Source organism: Epargyreus clarus, unplaced genomic scaffold (assembly GCF_041222505.1).
Source record: "Epargyreus clarus isolate Ecla_fem2 unplaced genomic scaffold, WU_Ecla_fem_2.2 ptg000002l, whole genome shotgun sequence".
Lineage (NCBI taxonomy): Eukaryota > Metazoa > Arthropoda > Insecta > Lepidoptera > Hesperiidae > Epargyreus > Epargyreus clarus.
The window spans coordinates 5,725,937-5,748,511 of record NW_027332210.1 but is presented as its reverse complement, the minus strand read 5'-3'; the positions used below and the strand labels follow the sequence as shown (position 1 = coordinate 5,748,511).

Genomic DNA, 22,575 nt, shown 5'->3' with positions numbered 1-22,575 from the left:
AACTCGAATATAACAATCAGACCATCAAAAAGGCAAGCCTTGTACTCGCCTCCCACTGCCGTGTCAACTTCAGCATCAGTAAATGACATTCACAATATTGTACAAGAAATTGTTAAAAATGAGATGGAATCCTTAATTACAAAACTTCATACAACTATAAGCTCTATTATATGCACGGAGCTAAGATCTGTAACAGAAGAAATCAAAGGAGTTAAAAATTCGATAGAGTTCCTGAATTCCAAAGTAGAAGCTATATCCAAAGAGCACAGTGAATCCACAACTGTTTTAGCTGACCTGCAAGAGCAAAATTCTAACTTAACCTCCACAGTCGATGACTTAAAGCATCGTATTAATATTTTGGAACAAAACGCCCGCTCAAACAACATCGAGATACAATGTGTGCCTGAAAGGAATAATGAGAATGTAATGAGTGTTATTCTACAGCTAGGAAATATGATTAATTGTAAAATCAGCCCAGATAACATCTCACACTGCACAAGAGTCGCGAAAATAAACAGAAACAATAGCAGGCCGCGGTCTATAGTGGCTCAATTTACCAACTCCAAAATTAGAGACGAGTACTTGGCCGCAGTTATCAACTTTAACAAAAATAAGACTGTTCATAACAAGTTGAACACTTCGCATCTAGATTTTAATGGTGCTAGATCACCAATATATGTTGTGGAACACTTATCTTCTGCGAACAAAGCTCTGTATGCGGCCGCCAGGACTACAGCAAAAGAAAAAGGGTACAAGTACGTGTGGGTGCGCCGTGGACGTATTCATATAAGAAAGAGCGACGATACTGATTACATAATTATAAAAGACACTGACACTTTGAAGAAACTTAAATAATTATATCTTATTATATTTCGTTGTTACTACTTACTACTTTAATATAATCAACTACTGTTATTTTACTCTCAATTTTTCTCAAATTTTTCTCAAATTTTATGTATGGTATAAGCACTAATCCTGTTACAAACGTTCAATTATCTATATACTATCAAAATGTTCGTGGCCTTAGAACAAAAACTCATAATTGTTATTGTAATATTTTAAACTGCAACAATGATATAATAATATTAACCGAGACATGGTTAAATGGTAATATCTTGAGTTCTGAGTTGTTTGATGAAAGATATACAGTTTACAGAAGGGATAGGAATGACTCGTGTTTTCAGTCCAAGGTGGATGGTGGTGGAGTTTAAATAGGGGTTTTAAAATCACTAAAATCCACCAAAATTACCTTATCGAACAGTAAATGTGAAGAATTATGGATTACGGTGGAATTAAATACTGTCAATAAGCCTTGTTTAATTACCTTCTGCGCGGTATATCTTCCACCACCAGTTAGGAGATCGGAGTTGGAATACTTCGCAGACAATGTGTCAAAAATGTCAGAGCGTCTTAAGTCTCACATTTGCGTTGTAGGAGACTTTAATTTAAGTAATATTAACTGGGTAAGAGCAACTCAATCTGAAGCTTACCAAACTACTCCTTTGTATCAATACTTTATTGACTTCTTGAACATAAACAATTTAAGACAATATAACCTTATAACCAACTATATGGATAGAACTCTAGATTTAGTGCTGGTAGATTATCCATCTTGCAGTGTATCTCGTGCTATTGATGTTTTATGTCCCGAGGATCCACTGCATCCGTCGTTAATAATCACTTTACCTTTAGTAGACGAGCCTAGCTTACCTTATAACTTAGACAACAGAAAATTGAACTTTCGTAAGGTTGATTACCCGTTAGTAAATGAAAAATTAGGCACTATAAATTGGGAGGACTTATTTTCTGGTTTAACAGATGTCAACGAAATGGTTGCCATTTTATACCACAACATACGAAACATTATAAACACGTTTGTACCTCTAACTAAAGTGACCAAAAGAAAGTATCCACCTTGGTTCTCACGAGATCTAATTAGACGATTAAATGAAAAAAATAAATATAGAATCAAATACAAAAAATATAAAAATCCATTAGACCTAATCTCCTATCGTTTACTAGCCGAACGCTGCTCTAAACTCACTACTAAATGCTATCATGATTATTTAAGCAAAACAGAGAACATAATTTCTACAAACCCTAAATACTTTTGGTCATACGTGAAGGAGAAGAGAGGCGGTACTAGCACATACCCAGCATTTATGACTGATGGTGTAAAAAGTTGTAGCAATAACAACGATATATGTAATATGTTTGCGTCTCACTTCTGTTCCGTATACAATTCACATTCCAAATCAAGCTTCAATGTACCCAAAGCGGACTACCTCAGTTCAAGAGCTGGTACACATAGTGATATTTTCTCCCCAATACATATCAGCCAAGATGAAATACTCAAAGCTCTTAAAACTTTAGATATTAATAAGAGTGCTGGATCTGATGGAATTCCTCCTATTTTTATTGTTAACTGCGCATCCAATCTTTCAACTCCATTGTACATTATTTGCAACTCGTCGATCCGATCTGGGATTTTCCCCTCTGTATGGAAAACTGGGAAGGTCGTACCCATATATAAATCGGGCGATGCTCACCTTGTGAGTAACTACAGACCTATTTCTATTTTACCCACATTAGGCAAGGTATTTGAATCTCTTGTATGTCCGTACATACAAAGACACTTTGAGAAATACGTATCTGATTGCCAGCATGGTTTCTTAAGAGGCAGATCCACACATACTAATTTGGTGACTTACGTTGAGGAGTTAGCTGAACAGGTAGACAATCACAAGCAAGTAGACGCATTATACACTGATTTCAGTAAGGCATTCGACAGGATCGTTCACGATATCTTAATAAATAAATTAGTATTGTACGGCTTTGTGGGAACATTTCAAAAGTGGCTGATTTCTTACTTGAAAGATCGTTCGTCGTTCGTGGTTCTTAATGGTTTTACTTCCAAACCATTTCCAATATTGTCAGGTGTCCCGCAAGGATCTCATTTGGGTCCAGTGCTATTTAATATATTTATTAATGATCTTCCCCAGTACTTCTTGTATTCGTCCCCTTTATTGTTTGCCGACGACCTCAAATTATACAAAACTATTGAAACATGGGAAGACGTGGCTTTATTTCAGGCAGACATCAATTCTCTTGCCAAATGGACGTCTGATAATGGAATGGAACTAAATGTGGATAAATGCTTTCACATCAAGTTCACCAGAAAAATTAACTTAATTCCATCTCGTTACCATATTAACAACACAACGATCAGCGAAGTGAACACAATCAGGGACTTGGGTGTCGTAATTGACAGCAAACTTACCTTCAACCCACACATCGACGTAACTATTAAAAAAGCATCAAAAATGTTAGGCTTCGTTATGAGAAATGGAGAATTATTTAAAATGGCAACCACCAAAGTGACTCTGTACAACAGTTTAGTGAGATCGATTTTGGAGTACGGTAGTGTGGTTTGGCGTCCGCACTATGCGACGCATACACTACGTCTGGAAAGAGTACAGAAGCGGTTTATGAGGCATCTGTCATACTTCAGTGGTAAGACGAAGCGTGAATTTTCATATTCCAACATGCTCAATTATTTTAAAATGGAAGATTTAGAAAGTCGAAGAAGAAATGCGGATTTAGTTTTTTTGTTCAAACTTATAAATAACCATTTATATGTTCCTCAACTTCTGCCAAAACTGTCTTTTAGAGTTCCTGTGAGAATGCCTCGTAAACCTCTTCAGCCGTTCGTCATTCCATTTCGAAGAACTGTGCTGGGTTCCAATTCACCTATATGTAGAATGGTCCGTATATACAATGGATGCAGTGGGTCTCCAGATATGGATATTAACCATGTGTCTCTGGATAAATTTAAAAAAATGCTTAAGACTGTAGATTAGTCATTCGTAGATTAAAAATATATATTGGTCAATTCTTAGATTAATTAATGAGTATAAATACAAACTGTACTTTTGTTTATTGTTATAATGACGTCTTACTTTTTTGTATGCTTACAAGGAGTCTTTGATACTCACCTATAAGTGATTATGCATTTATTGTTAACTGTATTCCTAGTTCTTAAGTTATGGTGGCGCATGCAAATGTAATAATCGTTGGTGATGTTAATAAATAAATAAATAAATAAATACTCTAAACAGGTAATTTTTACATGGTCATTGATTAAGTAACATATACTTATTGTAAAATTACAGTAAATGATTATTTTATCCTCTTTGATAGGTAAGGGGATCAAAGCATGTAATGAAATTAAAATTGATTGCCTGTAATTTGTAAATTACAGTCACTTATTAAGGAGAAACGACAATTTCTCTTTTTTTTAAAACATACATATTGACGTTATATTACAAAAAATCAATATATTTAGTTGGATAACGATGTAAAAAGCGTGTCTAATATGAGCGCCGCCTTCAGAAATATGTACTAAACCAACATTTATTTCAATTATTTTTTACTTTGTAGTGACATAGAAGTCGGTTATATTTTTTGTTAAAAAAAATTTTTCACCCTTTTTAGTGATGACATAAAAACATTCATATTAATATAATATAAAATTGTATAAACGTGATCATGAATTAAGGTAAGGTCTGAATTGAATTTACATTGATTGGAACCGCCCGCTCGCAGGGCGCTGCCGCGCCCTGCTCGCTTAGTTTTATATTATCTTATATGTTCCAACCTAACCTAACTAAATAGTCAATGATGAACTGACTTTGCAATTCCATTCGAACCTACACCAAATATCTTCAAACACAACTCAATTATTCCCATCGGTTGAGGAGTTACATATTTTGTCTCCGAGCCACATTATCAGACCCTTAAATAGTCAATGATGAACTGGCTTTGCAATTTCATTAGAACCTACACCAAATATCTTTAAACACAACTCAATTATTCCCATCGGTTGAGGAGTTACATATTTTGACTCCGAGCCACATTATCAGACCCTTAAATAGTCAATGATGAACTGGCTTTGCAATTTCATTAGAACCTACACCAAATATCTTTAAACACAACTCAATTATTCCCATCGGTTGAGGAGTTACATATTTTGTCTCCGAGCCACATTATCAGACCCTTAAATAGTCAATGATGAAGTGGCTTTGCAATTTCATTAGAACCTACACCAAATATCTTCAAACACAACTCAATTATTTCCATCGGTTGAGGAGTTACATATTTTGTCTCCGAGCCACATTATAAGACCCTTAAATAGTCAATGATAAACTGGTTTTGCAATATCATTAGAACCTACACCAAATATCGTCAAACAAAACTCAATTATACCCATCGGTTGAGAACTTACATATTTTGTCTCCAGAACCCACTCTGATCCTCATCATATTTAAATGGGAACAACTTGTAGCAATTGTCCACACACGAAATTAAAGGCATTAAAATAGGTTCATAAACGGCGAAGTTATGGCTGTTATATTTACATGGGTGGAGGAGTTCCCCTCATTTTCTCCAGAACCCATCGATGGATTCTAACCATATTTAAATAGGACCAATTTCCAGCTCGTCCCTACACAATAAAAAAATAATTATTAAAATCGGTCCACTAACGGCGGAGTAATTCGTGTACATACATAAAAAAAAAATACCGGCCTAATTGATAACCACCTCCTTTTTGAAGTCGGTTTTTCTTTATCATAATTTTATTTCATGAACTTACACGTGTATGTAACTAAATGAAATTAAATTGTTTCTGTTGCATCATTGCGTAGAATGCGGACATTCTATATTTATTTTTCACGAAACAAAATATGGTCCAGAACATTAGCCTGCTACGTATTTTCTGATTAAAAATTCACTTTCCGCTCTCCGCCCGTTTCGTACATGTTTTGAACTAAATTACCTTGGTCAAGAAAATGGTACAAAACACAAACATAGCGGGTATATCTACAGTAATATTATAAAGAGGAAAACTTTGTTTGGTTGTACTGAATAGACTCAAAAACTAGTGGACAGATTTTTAAATTCTTTCACCACTCGAAAGCTACATTATCTACGAGTAACATATGCTATATTTTTTTATGAAATATATTTGATAAATAGATTTTGAGGCGGTACAAAGTTTGCCGGGTCAGCTAGTGTGGTATATTTTGCAACGTTTTATTTATTTTTGATTTTATTAATGAAGCATGGACGCCTTCTTTTCCTAAAATTATAATATTAGAAATAAACAATTCTCTACAAAAGTAAAAGCAGACTTGTTTTTTTGTTTGTGACAATAATTCAAAATATCAGTTATTTTAGAGAAATGAATTTGATTTATATGTTCATTCAGCTCAGCTGGCATTTAATTAGACAATCCTTGTATAAAATAGGAGTATTTATTTTATGATGTAGGTAAACGTTTAGTGAATTAATTAACAAAAAAGTGATATATTTTTTTTTGTTTTGAATTTGTGGTTTAACGCTGTCTGCATATTAGAGTTTAAATTTATTATACGATCAAACCTAACGGAGTAACAGTTTAAAAAAACGTGACGTCAGCACCGCTGACGTCATAATTATTGTTATGATGTTGATGAATGACTCGATGAAACCTTCGAAAGCAAACCACACGAGAATTGTTGAGCTTCGTTTATTCTTCGGGCAGCATAACGACGTCCTAAGGAGGTCCACACTGTTCCACAGCTCGAGCAGTAATGTCCCGATGTCGCCAGTACGGCCCTTTTTATAGGACCGGCGCACGTGCACTTGTTTTCCTATTTAAAATGCAGGTAGTTTTACCTCAGGTGTTTAATCATTTCATTTTATAATAGGGGAACTGCCGTATTTGCTCCGACACGGCCATTCTGACAGGCGGCGCGTGCTCTGCGCCTGCCTGCGTTGCGAAGTTCAAACTCTGAAAGAAAATAATTTCTTTGAGGCAGGTATCTGTAAGCAACACATGTTGCCATTACAGATTACAGATGGTGTTATAAAAGCGGCACATTAAGACATTTCCCATGCACCTGTCTTGTAAATAAATATGGGTAGTTTTTATGAGTTCTATCCACAGAACTGTCATAATGTTTAGGTTATTTAAAGTTTCTCGGCGATCTGTGGTGAATACGTGTCTACCACGGGCTCCACAAGGGGTCCCAATGGTATCTCATGGTTCCTTTGTGGATACATCATGGACCCATGGTTAGCACAGGGGTAACGCGTGGATAGCTCAGAGGTATCACTCTCCAGATTATGGTGTGTACGTGTCTGGTCACGGTTATACCCGGCTATCCATCAGTGTCTCAAGGTTCTCTTGTGGATACATCAAGGACCCGCGGTATAGCTCAGGGGTAACACATGACCAGCTCAGAGGTACCACTCTCAAGACGGTGTGACGCGGCATTGAAAACCCATTTTTAGCACAAGCGTAGCACATGACTAATTCAGAGATAACACTTTCGTAGATATTCAGAGAAAGCAAATAAATTGTTTTCGACTCACACTTTGTTCAGATGATGAATGCTTCTTGTCGTGGACCACTGACTACGTGTTTCCTCGACCATTCACTTGTAGTAGGTATTCTTTAATCCGTTGAGTGCTCCTTGTCCTGGACCACTTGGATTACGTGCTTCCTTCACCATTTACTTGTAGTAGGTATCTGTAAACACATTTCAATAAATCGTTAGAACACTCAATAATAATGAAGAAGCTAAAACTTTTTTTTTTTTTTCTTTCTTTTTTTTTTTCTTTTTATTTTCTTTTCAAAGCTGTTATTACTGGTGACTCTCTCCGACTCGGCCATCATGACAAGTCACACGTCCTCGTGTGCTGTTCCTGTAAGTCAGATAAACAAATTGAATGTTAAAATTTCCACTCGGCTAGTCCTGATTAACTCTTATTAATCATTAAGGTTATTCGCCACCGAACACTACGGTATCGTATCTCCACATCACAAACACCTTTAATGAGCAGTTAGAAATAACGAGGGTACCCGCAACTTCATTCAAACACTAAATAATTCTTATCAAACAGTGATCACATTTTAGTGATTAAATTCTTAAACCGTGAAGTACCTCAAGTATGTTAATCTTTTAAGCGCACAAAGTCACTTACCGAAACTGCACTTACTAACTCACCACCTTGGTTTTACCACTGTCAAAAAGTGTCCTGCCTTATGACCACCCGTATCATTGGCCACTCAATCTGTTCGCGGTCAACACAAGTCCAATGTCGTTGAAATACCACCAATAAGCACCTATACTAGTTTCTTATCCTGTGAACACTCAAACATTAGGTGAACATTAAAAAAATGAAATAAATTGAAACAATAGACCACACAAGTATCAAACGTGTCGCCCGTATGCAATAATGAAGCGGATCATGGGCCACTTTTCTGGGACGCCCACTACCGATGTGCCAGGTAGTAGGTGTGAAGTGCCTATTGTAATAGCAGCTCGTAATGTGGTGCTATCTAGTGATGATCCTGGTGTGACAGGTGGAAGGATGCCGCAGCTGATGAGGATGTAGGCGAGATTGGAGCTTGTTCCGATCCCAATTCTGATAACGGAGTAACAGTTTAAAAAAACGTGACGTCAGCACCGCTGACGTCATAATTATTGTTATGATGTTGATGAATGACTCGATGAAACCTTCGAAAGCAAACCACACGAGAATTGTTGAGCTTCGTTTATTCTTCGGGCAGCATAACGACGTCCTAAGGAGGTCCACACTGTTCCACAGCTCGAGCAGTAATGTCCCGATGTCGCCAGTACGGCCCTTTTTATAGGACCGGCGCACGTGCACTTGTTTTCCTATTTAAAATGCAGGTAGTTTTACCTCAGGTGTTTAATCATTTCATTTTATAATAGGGGAACTGCCGTATTTGCTCCGACAAACCTAATAGAAAAGGTCTAACGTATTTGAGGTACGTTGCAAAATCTACCTTCAAAATCTAATAGTTTCTTCTACCTCCTTAAAATTTAGTAACAAAATAACATTACCCGCTTCGCTTATAAATTACACCGTACTTTATAAAGCGGTTCTTCCCTGTTGTATTATCTCTCGACGCGCCCTCGAACGCCCTCCACGTTCTAGAGTGGTTCGTAGTGCTCGAAAGGAATTAAACTTCATATAGTTACCGTGAGTATAAAGTATAATGACTATTTGTGATAAAGGTTATGACTGTATCTAATTTAAAGTGAGTGATGTGTTTATACGTAGTAAATATGTGATATCTTATATATAAAATTCTCGTGTCACAATGTTAGTTACCGTACTCCTGCGAAACGGCTTTACCGATTTTCACCAAATTTTATATGCATATTCAGTAAGTCTGAGAATCGGATACTATCTATTTTTCATGCCCCTAAGTGATAAGGTTAACACCCTTAACATTTTTTTATTTATATGGCAACACAACGTTTTGATCTTTTAGATTTCTGGTGTTTATTATTGCTAGATTTTATGCTAGGTGGTACAACCGGTTTGAAGATGGTAGAACCCTTTGTGGTTCGACTCCGGCGGCACCACCGCCACACCTATTTCTACGTAATAACAGCAGTGATTATAGATGTCCATGGGCGGCAGTAGCCACTTACCATCAGGTGGACTGCATGCTCGTCTGCTACTCTTATATTATAAAAAAAACATGGGTGTCCCTGCAATCCTGGGACTAGATTAGGCTACGGTATCCCCGGCCTGTCGCAGGAGGCGACTAAAAAGGTGCATTGCACAGCAAGAGTTAGAGCTCGAATCCATTAAACGACCCCTGGAAAGGACGGCGGTATGTGTGATCGCATACCGTCGTAAACACCAGATGTGCAGAAGGAACGTAAATTGCTCCCCACAGAGCAGAGCCAGATGGAATTTCACCTACATTTCATTTATGCATTGTTATAAAAAAATATCTCTCTACACATCCAAAATTGCCTTTTGCACCTCTGCTTATCTGACTTTTATGAAAGGGCTTAATCAATTTTGGGTACATTTACGTGAAATTAAAAACAAAATGTGATTACGAAAATTTGTTATTTATATACAAATTCTGCCATCTATTTCATTTTTCATGGAAATTTAAATACAAAGATCACCTGGTCGGTTACAAACATATTATCGTAACAATATATTAGGTAACAAATATTTTATTGTTATTATAAGAATACATTATTCGTAATAAATATGCATATGGTAGTAATTTTGTAGATTTACATCGAATTTCATAAATACCTGTAAAATAACACCTGAATTCAATGGTAGCGTTGGTGAAATCTAGGTCGAGATTGGTCGCATATCAAATTTACTTTTGCGTAAACATTTATTATTTAAAAGTATTTTATTCAATATATTATTATATTTTTAAATACGTGAAATATGTTCGTTAGATCAATATTGGTATTGATAATCCAATATACAGAATATTAAATACCTAGTTGTAGTTGTAGTAGAATGTTACAATATATTATGTAGTAATATACTTTACAATATTACAGTATATTCGATTACCAATAGCATAGTCGTTTTGTACAATATGGGAGTAGCAGACGAGCATGCAGTCCACCTGATGGTAAGTGGCTACTGCCACCCACGGACATCTGTAATCAACCTCATATAGAAGCATTCCTATCTAAATATTCCTACCTAAGGTCGGGATATCTAATCCTATATACCACAGATGCGCTGTTACCCCTGACTGACCTGGAACGCATAGGGAAAGTATATCTCCCTTACCACACTCTTCAAACCAGAACACATCAGTGCTTAACACTGCTGTTGTTAGGCAGAAATAGGTGTAATGTCAAAGTCGAAACATGAAGTTGTACCTTTGTGGCAACTTCCCGCTTCTCGTCAATAGATGACCTCACGTGTCGCGTCATCACGCCATCGAACTTTTCACAACATCTCCTTTAAATACAAGTTCTGAACTGAGACTGTCGGAGCACGGCCGCTCCCCGGCCATGATCACCTAGCTAGCTAGCTAGATATCCCATTTCCAAACCTTTAAATATAAATAATTTGTATATAAACAATAGTTTAAATATTACGAACAATTAAGAAAAGTCTTTCGTGTTTACCTAACGAACGAATTCTGTATTTTGTACTAAGTGCAAGCCATTCTTAAGATGCCGCCATCAAAATAACGACACGCAATTACTTTGAGACAAGCGTATGGAATTTCCTGCCCTGTTATTAATAAAGTCATATATCGTACGTTATATGTGCAGGTGCGTGTATGTCATCTGTCTTCGTTCCTTTGTTGTAGGCTGCGATATATAAGCAACTTTTCGCACCTTCGAACATGGTTGTTCATATTTTGACGCGGTACGCCAGATATTTTTAGGCATAAAGAAATTTCATTGAGTTGAGTGATTTTTTAGCAGCAGTGCTTAACGTTCAGTTTTATTTGTACTATGTAATGGCAATATTGTTTGTACCTGAGCCGACATAAGACATAGACTTTTTTATAATATAGGAGTAGCAGACGAGCATGCAGTCCACCTGATGGTAAGTGGCTACTGCCGCCCATGGATATCTGTAATCAACCCCAGATAGGATTAGATATTCCTACCTGAGGTCGGCCACAGACTAAGCTGGAACGCCTCGGAAAACTCTGTCTCCCTTACCACACCCTTCAAAACGGAACACAGCAGCGCTTAACACTGCTGTTGTTGGTTAGAAATAGGTGTGGTGGTGGTGCCGCCGGAGTCGAACCACATACCTAATACTGTCGTTGAATTCGTCTAAGTTGTGGCAGTGAAATTGGCTATTTCACTGCTATTGGCTATTTTCTGGCTATTTTCAATTAATCATTTTTAAACAGTCCGATATTTTATGTTTATACTAATTAGTAGTTAAGGTTATTATTTAAAAGCAGTGATAGCCTTAGTGGTTAAGGAACACGGCCGCTCGATCGAGGAGTCCGAGGTTCAAATCCCAGGCACGCACCTCTGTTTTTTAATTTTATGTGCGTATTAGAAATTAATTATCACTTGTTTAAACGGTGAAGGAAAACATCGTGAGGAATGCATACCTGAGAGCTTTATAAAAAAAAAACTTAAAGGTATGTGAAGTCATCCAATACGCACTTGGCCAGCGCGGTGGACTATGGCCTAATCCTTCTCATTCTGAGAGGAGACCCATGCCCAGCAGTGGGACAGTAATGGGTTGTTCATGATGAAGGTTATTTGAATTAATTAAGACACGTTCTGTTTCATCATGGACGAACTCAAATTAAACTTCAAAGTAAATCGTAATTCAAATATATACATTATACATGGGTACGTTGATACAATGTCGCTTGAACATAAGAAGCCATTATCCACATATGCGATGCCTTCCGTATTCTGCGCCCTAAAAACTTCGCAATACTTTGTCATATCCCAAAAAAGCCAATATCGGTTACCGTTCCTCATAACTTCAAACGATACATCACTCGCTCGAGCGGTTCATGTAAAATTCAGAAGTTTGCGGCCTATCTTCATATTCTTGTAAGTTTAGAAGCGACCTTTTTAATATTAGAAGTGTGTTTGTGTTGCAACATTTTATGAGAACCGATGACGATGTAGGTGAAAACTGACATGGGGTTGAGAGTAAGCGATTAAAGTCATAAACTGAGATAGATTTAAGTCCACTATCAATAGTCAACCTTTTTTTTAACGAGGGGAAACCTTCAAAAGGTACTCGACGACGTGGGAGCGACGCCGGGTAATGTGGGATTTTTACCGCACTAAAACCCCCCCGGTGGGCGTCCTCAACGCTTGGTGGAGAACTTCGGGAACTCCGACGGAACGCAACCGGAGTCCTCCAAGCGCGATGCCCCGATCGGGCTCTGTCCTGGGGGAGCAGTTTTCGCTCCTCCCACACCATCTGGTGTTCACGACGGTATGCGACCACACATACCGCCGTCATTCCCGGGGTAGCTTACTGGACGGTTCGAGCTCCCACTGTTGCCGCCCGCAACCCCGGAAGCCCCCTTTTAGTCGCCTCTTACAACAGGCAGGATACCGTAGCCCTGTTCTAGTCCCGGAACTATAGGGACAATCAATAATCAACCTATACAATTTTTGCCTACCAAAAATGGATACTTCACAAATTTTAATATGCAGGAATTGTGAAATTTCATAAATTTAGGAGGCAAATCATTGGATAGATTAATATTAAATAACGTGCATAAGGGCGTCAAAGCGGTTATTAGTTCGATCCCCAGTCAGACAGATATCTGGATGATGAATTTAGATATCTGTTCTGAGTCTGGGTGTTTGAGTACTTTGTTTATGGAACCACGATATGTGGGGGCTGTAAGTCTAAAAAGGGTTTATATTTTAACTAGCAGACCCGGCAAACGTTGAGTTGCCATATAAATAAAAAAGTTAAGAGTGAACAACCCTTATCACTTAGGGGTATGAAAAATAGATAGTAGCCGATTCTCAGACCTACTGAATATGCATATAAAATTTGATGAAAATTGGTAAAGCCGTTTCGGTGGAGTACGGCAACTAACATTGTGACACGATAATTTTATATATATTTGGTCAGAGTGGTACCAGTGGTTCCACTACCAATTAAAACTGGTTTGCTATATTAAGTTTTATTTTAACTCCATTCCATTCCTCCATCGCACCACTCGACGGATGAAGTTCTATCCATATCAGTTGGACTTGTGGCGGTCCTTCACGTTTCGGTTTGCTCGGACGTCCTTGCCACGAACATGTAAGATGTGGAATGAGCCTCCTCTTAAGTTATTCCCAGAGCGCTATGACGTGGGGCTCTTCAAAAAAGGTGCAAAGCTCTCCTTCAAAGCCGGCGATGCATTGGCGACTTCTCTGGTGTTGTACGTCCATAGGCGGCGATGACTACTTTCCATCAGGTAGCAGGTCTGCTTAATCGTTAGGTTCAACAATAAAAAAAAAACTTGTTGTCATATGTTGTCATAGTGTGTTATCTTCCTAAGTAGATGCAACTGCATACATAGTACCTTATAGTTAGAAAGGTGAGCTCTTTCATAATACATCTGCTTCATATAAAATTCAGCAACTTTGCGCCAATCTCCATATTCTCGCAAAGTTCTAAGGTTAAAAATATAACCATATTTTTGAGAAAATATTTTTAAAGACAAAAGTTAGCTAGAGTTGACGTTAGCTTCTTTGACCTTCACATACATTTTCAATCGTGTCGGTAGCATCGTATCGTGAACAACACCTGTGTTTATCAACGTTCGATGTCCTTCAATATTTGATGTCTTAGATAGATTTTTTTTTTGGATAAAGTCGTCTTTAGTACTCCTAAGAAGCTCTTTGAGTAAAATATGTATCATAGTTAGTTCAGGTTTCATTTATTATTAAATTTAAATGAATATAAAAACTCTATCGAACACATAGGATAGGCTTCCGTTTTCCGTCAAATGGTAACATACTCGTACTTCCATTCGTCCGTTCTTATAAACTATCGCGTGTATACACTACATTTTTCACTACTCATTATTCATGTGTATATCTGAGTCACTCAATTCGCTAAACAGACAATTTTAATTATCGTGTTATTCCCTAGAAGGAAAAACAAACTTCTCCAGAGTGGAATCTTCCATTTTGTAAAAACTTGAAAAGCATTAAAAAGGTTATTTTTTTGCAGGTGAAGACAAAGCAGTGGCGAATGTGAAGTGGTGAGTGAAGAACAAAACTTCTCCATTTTCCTCCAAAATTTGCGTTTATTTAGATTTTTTTATCGGGCCTATAATTTCTTGATGATACGTATATTATACGATGGTTGGCAAAGAGAGAAAAACATAAAACTACTTATTTCAATAAAACCATCAAAGTATAACCATTACACCGGTACAGTCCGCGCAAAACTGCTAGTCCGCTCTGAAGTTGTTGCGAGCAGGTGTACTCATACAATTTGCTATGGCGACGCGATTCATTTTTATATTCAGAGCGGACTAGCAGTTTTACGCGGACTATAATACCCTAAACTACAGATTCAATAGGCTTCTGCAAATTGATAATGTAACGATCTTAGAACGCTACTATTTGCTTAGTATGTAAATGTATTTAATATTTGACGTAGAACCTATCAATGCATAAATTATCACAGCTTTCAACAGAGGCTTAGGCCAGGCCAGTGTTTCTCAAAGTTACAACTGCGAAATCCTGATGAGAAAAAAATAGCAGTAAAGTTGCCCCAACAGTGTGGTAATGGTATTAAATTAAAAGAGACAAAGTTATTTAAAGATCCCTATTTGAGGATAATACTTATAACAGTTTATTTACTTCATATACTAGTACAACATACAAACATTCACGCAATGATATGCATTAATTGAAATTATAGTGTGCTGCATTACCACTTTAGTTATATATAAACGTTTTATTTATAAGTTTAGTCCAGTAAATTCGGGCTTACACACTTCATCATCAACCCATTACTGTCCCACTGCTGGGCACGGGTCTCCTCTCAGAATGAGAAGGATTAGGCCATAGTCCACCGCGCTGGCCAAGTGCGTATTGGTAGACTTCACATACCTTTAAGATTTTTTTTATCAATCTCTCAGGTATGCAGGTTTCCTCACGATTTTTTCCTTCACCGTTTAAGCAAGTGATAATTAATTTTTAATACGCACATAAATTTTAAAATCAGAGGTGCGTGCCCAGGATTTGAACCTCGGACCCCTCGATCGAGAGGCCGCGTTTCTTAACCACTAGACGATCACTGCTATATTTTCCATTTTATATCGTGCTATTTTGATCACTTGGCTCTTTCCACACGAGAAACTTAGCTGCGTCTCTAATATTACCTCCAGAACCCCTAAGGACACTTGTTTGAGAAACAATGGTCTAGGCTATTAGCGCCCGTTGAATAATTCGAGCCTTAACCGAGACTAAGCCGTCATCGATCTCTAAAGGTACTCGTATTTGACGCACGGAATTATTGAAAGGAAAGTGATTCAGCCATTTTCCTATATTTCAACATTCTGACAGTGTTGGTTCACTTAAATTTGTTTATTTTGTTCAAAATAAAAAGGTTCGATCTTGGGTAGAATTAAAATGAGTACTGCTTCTATCTTGCAAGTACTTTATAACGTCTTTTTCACCCATATTTGTCTATGACGCACCCAAATAATTCTGAATACCTAAATACATTATATTATCCTGTTGCTAAATGTGTCTACTCGATGTTTTTTCTGTCACTATTTTATTTCTCTTATTAATGTTTATTTTCTGTTTCTGGGGGATCATAGTTTTACAGCCACTGACCAGCTATGATTGATTAAATTTGAATGTATCAATAAACTCTTGCAATCATTTTTTCTACCTTTTTCGTATCAAGTAGGTATTTATCATCAGTATATATTTTATCATCATTGTTATGTACAACATATTTATTTATATTGTTTTTAAGTATTTTATCTTTAAAGCTGCAAAGATCTGTACCCTTAGTATGAGTGTTTACGTTTTTACAAAAATGACTGTTTTTCTATTTGTTTAAGTATGTATGGGAAATCCATACATTTCCAATCAGTTCTGATATAGTGCGCTAGGGGCGCTGATTGGAAATGTATGGGCAAATACGTAAACAAATACAAAAACAGTATTTTTTTAAACGTTAAAACTCATAGTGAGGGGAATGAATATTCACAAATACTTTTTTTGTATCCAATAGTTGTGTTTACGTTTATTTTCACTTATTGTACGGTAATGAAAGTGAGTAGGTACCTATTATATCTTATCGCCTAATCAGTATTGCATATGAGTGGTTTGCTTATCAACAATTATGAATCGGCAAAATGAGGTTATTTCGAGGAAATCTGGTTCGAATTATTGTTTGTTCGCGATGTTTGTTTAAAGGTAGAACGGTATGGGGTTCGACTCCGGAGGCACCACCGCCACACCTATTTCTGCCCAACAGAAGTGTTAAGCGCAGCTGTGTTCCGCTTTGAAGGGAGAGGGAAACATTCAATCATGGCCATTACAGACCTATTCAAAGAACACACTTATTTTCCAAAACCGTAATGTAAATCTTGTAACAAAATGTAACAATATGTAACTTATCGGATCATGTAGGCAATTTTGAGTGAAAATTCGAAAACATGAAAAACATGGCCATGTTTCTGAAAAATAAAATGAAAAGTAAAATAAAAAATACGATACAATTCAATATTTAAAAACTAGTAAATTGAAAGTAAAAGTTAATAAATCACAGTGCTATTCATCCCTCTTAACGGACTTTAATCCGAACGAACTTTAATTTAATAAAAGTGCTATTCATCCCTCTTAACGAACTTTAATCCATGCAGAACAATTAGAGGTCCGGTCTTAAATTTAAGGCACACACCTCTAATTCCTTACTCTGAGACAGACTAATAAATAATGTGCAAATAGCGTAGGAAACACGCTGTAAGATAAAGTAATGTTATTTCGTAGGCCTTACGTAGGCCGACTCTGTGGCCTTAACCCTTCTCATTCTGAGAAAAGACCCGTACCCAAAAGATAATACTGGACTGATAATGAATAAGCTTATTTCGCTAAAAGTAGTTTGTTGTATTGGCTAAACACTTGATCGTTCGAAATAAAAAAAAATAAGGGTCAACTAATACTAATGATGTTTGAATTATAAATAAGCAATCTTTTTTTTTTGTTAACGAGGGGGAAACCTTCAAAAGGTACCCGGTGCCGAGGGAGCGACACAGGGTTATGTGAGACTCTTACCGCACTAAAACCCCCCCGGTGGCCGTCCTCAGCGCTGCGTAGAGGACTCCGGGATCTCCAAAGGAACGCAACCGGAGTCCTCTTAGCGCTGTGCCACGTCGGGCTCCGCCCAGGTGAGCTTGACGCTCACCACTCCGTCTGGTGTGCACGACGGTATGCGACCACATATACCGCCGTCCTTCCCGGGGTCGCTAGCCGGACGGTTTGAGCTCCCACTCTTGCCGTCCGCAACCCCGGAAGCCCCTTTTTAGTCGCCTCTTACGACAGGCAGAGGATACCGTAGCCCTATGCTGGCCCCGGAACTACAGGGACAATAAATAAGCATTCTAGTAAATGTTTATCTTAAATGCTCTAAGTCTATCATTGCAGTAAAGGTTCGCCAATGTACCCCCAGTTTATACATTTTTAGACAGAGTAGCTCAAAATTAACACAAATACGCGAATAATCAAACTCAGAGACAGAAATTTTATAAAAACTAACATTATCAACAAAATAAACTGGAGAACTTTTTTATAAATATTCGTAATAAATGTGTAATTTTAGGCAGGAAACGCACGAGCGACGATATCTCCCAGAACTAAAAAGCTGCAAATATATTTATTCCCATTCGAAACTTAACTTTAGCACAATTTTTGAAGGTGGTAGAACCCTTTGTGGTTCGACTCCGGCGGCACCACCGCCACACCTATTTCTACCTAATAACAGCAGTGTTAGGCGCTGCTGTGTTCCGGTTTGAAGGGTGTGGTAAGGGAGACAGACTTTTTCGAGGCGTTCCAGCTTAGTCCTCAGGGGTAGCAGCGCATCTGTGGCTGACCTCAGGTAGGAATATCTAATCCTATCTGGGGTTGATTACAGATGTCGATGGGCGGCAGTAGCCACTTACCATCTGGTGGACTGCATGCTCGTCTGCTACTCCTACAATATTAAAAAAAAATCGCATAAATGATACAGTGTGACATCCCCCTTATCCCAGTGGCGCAGCGGTCGGTCAAGCGAATTGCTCACATCGACTGCCTTTTTCATTCGCGCCCTTTCAAGCCTAGCCTTTGAAGCATTAACTCGTTCTTTTGTACAGCTAATAGCCTTGACAGCTTATATTGTACTGGCATGCAAAATATTATAATCTGTATGAAACAATCATTTTAAGCTCACGTGATACATGTTCTTGGAAAATACTGAACCATTTTTTATGTAACTTACACGATATAAATTTGACGCAGAATAACATTCGATATTTAAATGGGAGGTAACACAAGTGAAACCCTAAATCATTTTATGATACCCACGACACATGTATGCGGCTGTGGGTAATTGAAAGCGCCTTTTTAACCAAGCCAAGGAAGGGTTATGTTTTTCGCGCGTATCTTTTATGTTTGTATTTATTTATACTCTGATCTAACAATCGGCTGGATGAATTTCGTCAGTTAAGGTGTCATTATATTCGTCTCAAACACCCAAGTTTCTTAGATGGATCTCAGAAAAAAGTAACACGTTTGTTAATATCTAGGTTTAAATATAAAGACCACCTAAAACATTTCAAGTGAAAATCTTCTCATTTCTGTTACAAAGAAAGATAATTAATTAAATTAATTTAACCTGAATTGAAAGCTCTTAATGTAACGCTAAGGATTCGGTTAACTCTTGTTGAACTTCTACAGCGATCGGTCAAGTATTGCCCTTACGTCGACTGCCCTTTCAAGAGTACTAGTAGTCGCTCTTGATCATCTTGTGTGACTTCAGTACAATTAAGTACTCGTGGTATTAAGTCAATTTTCTAGTAACTTATTAAGTATGTCGATCTATAGGAGTAGAACATTCTATTCGCGGAATTAAATTGTAAAATTCGATTACGATAAATATGTAGGACAATTTTCGAAAGGCCTAATACATGAGCCAAAAGATTTTTGGGCACAATAAGGTTTAAAATAAATATAAAAAACTGCTCAAACATTTCAGGTGAAAATCGTCTCATTTCTACTACGAACAAAGATAACACGTTCTTTAATATCTAGGTTTAAATATAAAGACCATCTAAAACATTTCAAGTTAAAATCGTCTCATTTCTGCTACGAACAAAGATAATTAATTAAATTAGTTAAACCTGAACTGAAAGCTCTCAATGTAACGCTAAGGATACGGTTAACGCTTGTTGAACTTCTACAGTGATCGGTCAAGTATTGCCCTTACGTCGACTGCCCTTTCAAGAGTACTATTAGTCGCTCTTGTGTGACTTTAGTACTCCTAAGTACTCGTGCTATTAAGTCAATTGTCTACTAACTAATTGAGTCTTCGCATCTATGGAACATTCTATGCACGGACTTAAATTGCAAAACTGGATTATGATAATTTTTTAGGATTTTTTTTACATAGATTCGCGGATTGAGGATCTTAAAAAAAATATGTGTGATTAATTATTTGTTAACTTAATAAGTCTAAGGTGTATGCGATAATCTATTAATGGACTTAAATAAAATAATGTAAATTTGATCATAAAAATATAAAAGGTTATTATTAAAATGGAAAATATTCACAAATAATATTATAGTACTCGATGCCAATTTACGGCTTTTAATAATTGAACACCATATTTATGTATACAAGTAACAAATTTAAATCAACTCAGGTACCTTGCATACCTGTTATGAACAAAGGGAATTAATTCATTAATCCCGAATTGAAAGTCCTCATTGTAACTTTGAAGTTACGGTAACAGTCGAACTTCGCGAGAACGACCAGTCAATTGAATTGCCCTTTCAAGTATACTAGTAGCTCTACTAACTGGGAATGGAATAAGATGGCTTTAGTTAATAACGAATAAAACTTTGTAATAATTATAGTTAAAAACTAAAAACCACCTAACATCGCGCAAGGTAAATCGTTAATCCTGATGATCCTAATGAGCGAAATGGGACAAAATTATTAATATCTTGTATTGTCATCGGTTCTTGATAAGTGTTCAAAATTTTAAATTAATCGAACCTTTCAAAGTAGGTAAAAATCGAGTTAAAAAATCCGTTACATACATACATACCTACATACTCAAGCTAATAGAAGCGTGGTAATAATCCACTAACATGAAATATGACGGGACTATTTTTTCGAAAATTGAAATCCGAAACTATAAGTATTAGCGAAAAATGCTGAAAGAAATTTCGATAGGACGTGCATTTCAATTAAAACTAATACTAAATCCTGACATGGTATAAAAATATTTCCCTAGTCGGGAATCGAATAAGTTTATTTTGAATCAAAATACTTCTGTATTATTGTGCTGTCAAATAAAATTGCTTATAAAGATCAAATTCAGGAAAGTAATGATAAACAAAAAATACTGAAATCGATGCCAGACACGTTTTTACCTACCTCGGTAAAATTAGATATATAATTATGGAAAACTTTTTACGCATAAAATTGCTAATCCGCTCTGAATATAGAAATGAATCGCGTCGCCGTAGCAAATTGTATGACTACCTACACCTGCTCGCAACAACTTCAGAGCGGACTAGCAGTTTAGCGCGGACTATTCATAACTGAGTTAATTTAAATTGGTTAAGATACTACTGTAAATTTCAATTAAAATATTTTTATTAAGTAGTTGATTAAACGCTCTCGACCTGAGAGCTCTTAGTTACTCCAAAATTACTAGTAACGGCACTTGAACTTCCATAGCTGGTCAAGTAATTTGCCCTTTCAAGTATACTAGTAGAGTCGTGACTTTGTGAAAGAGCCGATCCCTAGATTAAGTTTGATACCGCGAAACTGTTAATTTTATTCGTAATTGTTAACTTATACTTGTGTATTTAAAGGTGGTAGAACAATGTGGTTCGACTTCTACACCACCGTCATAGCTATTACTGAAGGGTGTGGTAAGTGAAACATAGTTTTCCGAAACATTTTAATTAAGTCCTTGGGATTGATTGCAAATGTCCATGGGCGGCAATGACTGACGGCAGATTATATGTCTATCTGAGGTCGGCCACAGGTGCTCCTCTACCCCTGAGAACTAAATTGGAATGCCCCGGAAAAGATTTTGTCCCTTACCACACCTTCCAAACCAGAACCCACCAGCGCTTAACACTGCTATTATAAGGCAAAAATAAGTGTGCCGGTGGTGCCGCCGGAGTCGAACTACAAAATTCTAACTTCAAATTCTCCAAAATAAGTAACGTTTTCCCTTATGCGTCATATAGTACATATTCCTTGTAGCATCCACATCCATTTTATTGTTCCCAACTGAAGAGGCCATAAAAGGTACGAGTAATTGACGTGTTATTGATTCGACATTCTGCTGTCTCGTAAACCCTTGTTACTGCGTTACTGTAGGACAGTGTGGGATAAATAAAATAAATCTCTGTTGTGAGTTTTATAAACTGAAAAATCTTAGGGGAGTAGTTGGAGATAACAACTGACGGCTTATCTTTAGTCGTATCAGTGTATTCAAAATTCAAATCTCAGGCAGGTCATTTGAGAGAATTTTGTCTATAAATGTTCTGGGTCTATTTGCATTGTTTTGTGTATGATACCGGAACTTCCCATGGGATATATGTGAAAAACAGGGGTAGTGATGATGAGTTCCACCCCATAACTCAAAGTTCTAATCATCAGATCATACCCATGTCAAGGTAGGAGAGTACCGCAATGAAACACCCTGTCATAAGGAAAAAAGGAAAATTGAAATTGGTTAAGTAATACTCGAGGTTTTTCCAATATATCGGGAAAACTGGCGACAATTTTCAAATTTCTCCTAAATGGAACCCCCTGTGAATCTAGTCGCACACAATTGTATTTGAATCACGTCGATAGGTCGTGACATCGCGAAATAATCGCTAGACATCCATAAAAAAATATGCGTCGAATATCGATACCCTCTTCCTTTAGGAAATCGGTTAAAAATGTATGGTGTTTCACCCATTGCCCACTATACAGGGTGAATTTTTCAAACGGGCCTTCGGGTACTTCAAA

The 22,575-nt window shown here is 37.1% G+C and overlaps 1 protein-coding gene across 1 annotated transcript in view; it reads left to right on the top strand.

The window, feature by feature from the left end:
* LOC140746631 (5-hydroxytryptamine receptor 1) overlaps positions 1-22,575 on the top strand; it is a 184,266-nt gene that overhangs the window by 105,636 nt on the left and 56,055 nt on the right. The window contains exon 3 of the mRNA XM_073078756.1: positions 14,539-14,569. The gene's annotated coding sequence lies outside the window, so the exon portion shown is untranslated. The remainder of the gene's footprint in view (positions 1-14,538; positions 14,570-22,575) is intronic.